Here is a 4,105-nt window from a genome sequence, read left to right on the forward strand (position 1 = left end):
GTCAGGGCTGAGGTGAGGGGAGCAGGGCTGAGGTGAGGGGTCAGGGCTGAGGTGAGGGGAGCAGGGCTGAGGTGAGGGGTCAGGGCTGAGGTGAGCGGAGCAGGGCTGAGGTGAGGGGTCAGGGTTGAGGTGAGGTGACCTTATGTGAGGTCATAGGGATGATTGTTTTGGATTCCATCATCAGGTAAATCCCAGAACTCCAGGTATACTCCTGGGCTTTGTGGGGGCCGCTATCAGCCCGTCGCCATGCCTGGAGCGTATAGGAGTTCTGTTAGGAGAGGGCAGACCACTGCTATTATAACAAGAGAATAGGCTCTGAGACAACTTCAGTGAGCTTCTTTGCTAACCAGTCCTCTGACCCATGATGGCTCCACAATGCCTGGTCTGAGAACAGGCAGATGCTGGTCCTTCCTCTGCCTTTTGGGCCATTTGTTCCTATGACAGCCACATCTGTCTGAGGCCCAGGTAGTAAGGACCAGTGACGAGAGGGCTGATTTTGGGGGAGTGAGCTGTAGTCAGCACCTCCTCAGGAATATGACAGGGATCCAAGTCTTAGTTACTTTCTGAGGACTGAGGGGCCTCAAGTCCAGGCAGCTTTTCCGTCTGGCTCTTCTAGTTCAACTTGTTTTGTCAACGTTATTGGGGTTGAGTTCACTAGGCCATGTTCCGTGGGTCCCTCCGTAGCTCTGCTGGGTGTCCCCACCTTGCCCATGATTTCAGCTACCAGCCGTGTGCTGACACTGCCATATTTATATCTCTCACCAAACCTCTTTCCTCACCAAATTTTCTGTTTCTCTGTGGGGCGTTCTGTGCCTCAAACTCAACCTTCTCCTGAATCCTGCTCCATTTTATAACCTTTCCCTGTCACCTTTCAACTAGTTTATACCTGTGAGGTAGAAACCTGTCAGTCGAGATATTTCCTCCTTCCTCAACCTCATGCCAAATGCTGACTATTCTCATGTCATGTCTACCTGCTAGCTCACAAATACATCTTTTTCTATCTTTTCAGCCTACTGCTGTTGCTGCTGCTTAGACTTGTAGTCTCTTCAACACATGCCCAGTCTGTGCAGCGTCTCCTGCCTGTCTCCTACCTGTTCTCCTTACCTCTGGAGTCTTGCTCCAGCCCAATTCTGTTCTGGGGGGGTCTCTTCGAAGTACAGTTTTGACTCTGTCATTCTCCCTCTTAGAACTTTTCCCCTCTCCTTGACACTGAGAGGGAGGAGGGGGGAATTTCCCCTAACCTTGGGAGGTCCCTTCCCTCAGGCAGGTCTGTCCTCCCTTCCTTCTTTCCTTGCCTGCTCTCTGCCACCACCCCTGCCTGCCTGGATTCTGGTCACGAGTTCGTCCCAGACTTAGCCTGCTCTTTCTTGCTTCTTGTCTTTGCACATGCAGTTCCCTCTGCCTAGCATATCTTTTGCCCTTTGTGTGCCTGGTCACCTTCTATTTACCACTGAAGACCAGTTGGGCTGTGGCCTCTGTCAGGAATTCTTCCTGGGAGAGTCACCCCAGCCTACCCTCTCTCACAGCACTTCTTACTGGGCTGTGCTCACATGTGTCTCTACCAGATTTGCCATGTCCTCAGCCATTTGTGTAGGGCCTGACAGCTGGTGGGGGTCTGGAAGTGGTGAATGAGGTCACATCTGTGACTTTCACTCTGAGAGAAGACCTATCAGAAGGGGACAGGAGGGCTGCCCTGGTGGCCCTCCGACCTGGGAGACAGTGCCCAGAGGACAGAGCTGACAGAGGTGGCCAAGCAAATGGCCTGCAGCAACTCTCCTGCTTCAGGGCCCATGGAGCTGCCAACTGATATTTTGATGTCTGTGGCAATCCCCCATGGGAGGCTACCCTGCCTTGTTAACTCCTTGCTCCTCCAAGGCACACGGTCTCTCCAATGGACCCATCCTGATTTCATTGCAAACGGCAGACTCCTTTGGCCTAACTCAGTCTTGCCTGCATTGGGGGTCTGCTTTCCTCTTAAGTCCACTCTGCAGTGAAAATTAGCTTTGGGGAACACACATCCTGTGTGTGTTACCAGCCCGGAGACCAGAAACCCATTTGTTCATGGGTAAATGCAGGCGGTCTGTCTCCTTCAGGAGTCATCAATCCACCAGTGGCCTTTAACCTAGGCCCTGATGCACCAATTAGCAAGCACCCTGACACCTCCATTGTCCACCACCAGTGCCGCCCTGGCACATGCTTGGGTGGGCCAGAGTGACAGAGGTGCTCCTGGTCTGGTTTCCTAGCAGCTATGGAAGATCTCATGTCCCTTTAGATTTTAATCTCCATGTAAGGGGTTCTCCAAATTATCATACCTCAGGGCTCCTCAGGCCTGTGCTCATGGGTGAATCCCTCAGGCTCTGGGGTGTTTCATGGGATGTCTATGGACATGAAGACGTGCTCCTTCAGCACTGTGGGTCGGGCTTCCTGGCCCCCACCTCTGTGGGAGTCCCCCTCCCTTCCTTACCCCTGTCCTGCTGGGGGCACACCCTGGAGTCCCCATGGCTGCCTCCCAGGAGAGAGGCTGACAGGAGAGAGGGGCTGGAGATGGGTGAGGCCTGCAGGTGGGCGCGTCTGACGGATGGAGGAGCAGCACCCCTCACAGGCTGTATCACTGTGTCTCCTATGGCAGCGCTGACGCTGACGCTCCCTTTAAATACCCAAGTCCTACAGGAAAAGGACAGATGAGGGTTTAAATTTAGCAACAGTAGAAAAGGGGGCGGAGTGAGACTGGGATAGGGTGGAACTTGCTCTGCCAGAAAAGGAATGAGAACCCCAGAATGCCTGGGCAAAAATTCTAATCCACAAGGGTAAAAAGGAATGTCTCTCCCAAAAAGCCAATTTCAAAGACCTGACCCAAATTCCTGATGTTCCCCCCCTCCCATGCCAGCTTTGTGCCTCTCTGCCTCCCCCATCAGATGTGATTTTTTCTTTTCAACTCCAGCAGGCTGGGCTTCTGTTGTCCTTTTTCCAAGGGCTGCCGAGCAGCGGGCTCTGGGGAGAAGAGCCTGTTAATAGGCCAGAGCAACATTTTTGGGGTACAGGTGAGAAATGAGGCTGGGGAGGGCTCCATGCCAGGAACTTAAAGTTTATCTTGAGGACTGTGGAAAGCCACCAAAGCAAAAGCAACACTTGCGAATCTGATTTTCAGTAAGCTCAGTGCAGAGGTGTGGTCATTCCAGGTGCTACCTGCTGAGAAATAATTGTAGCTCCAGGTGATAATTGAGCAAAGCCCCAGGGTACTGGGCCCTAGGGAAGGACTTAGCCTACCCCTGTCACCTGGAGGTCTAGCAGGCCCCTCACAGATCAGCAAGCCAGTGGTTTTCTGTGTGGGGCCCTACTTGTGGTCGTCATCTTGAGGGGACTCCTACAGCTCAGAGGGGCACCTTTTGCTAGGTGAGATGTGGGAGGAGGGCTTTGCCGACATGTCGCCTGTGTCCAACCCCAGCGACTTAGTGCTCTGTCTTGGTCTTCAATGCTTTTGTGTTTTGGTTCATTACCTAACAGGCAGAACTGCTTCCTCGTGGGGTTGAATGTGCTTAACCAAGTTCGTTTTTCCTGAAGTGACTTGGGATAGGCTTATTACATGCTGGCTTTCATTCATTTTCATGAGATGGACAAGACCTGTTGCTAGCTCCTGTGACAAGGGGGTCCTTAAAAACATGAAGACTTGGGGTTGGCAAGATCTTAAATTTCCCTCCATTCAAAACACAGAGGGCATCTGTGTTCCATTTGTTTGGAACACAAGCAGACCGCCTGTTTCCCCCCCAACACCCCCAAATCATCACAATGTACAGAAGCTTATACCTATAAGAAGAATGTCTATTTTTATAGTTACCAGGGTTGTTTGAAACTGGCTCAGGGGTGTTTTATAACAGGTGGGGGTGGAACCACAGGTGTTCCCAGGGCCTTTAAGCAGGAGTTCACAGGCTGTGGGTACAGACTTCTGTGCTGACCTTAAGCTCCACGGGTAAAAGTGATATGGTACTGCAGCGAAGGCAAAAATAGAGATTAGTTTATCAAAGAGATATCTTTTGGTCTCACTTTGAGTGGAAGATTCTTAGTTACAAAGGTTTTTCTAGATAAGGCCTCCAGTTCAGATGACTAG

The sequence above is a fragment of the Condylura cristata genome, unplaced genomic scaffold (genome assembly GCF_000260355.1).
Source record: "Condylura cristata isolate star-nosed mole 26May11 unplaced genomic scaffold, ConCri1.0 scaffold00034, whole genome shotgun sequence".
In the NCBI taxonomy this organism is placed as follows: domain Eukaryota; kingdom Metazoa; phylum Chordata; class Mammalia; order Eulipotyphla; family Talpidae; genus Condylura; species Condylura cristata.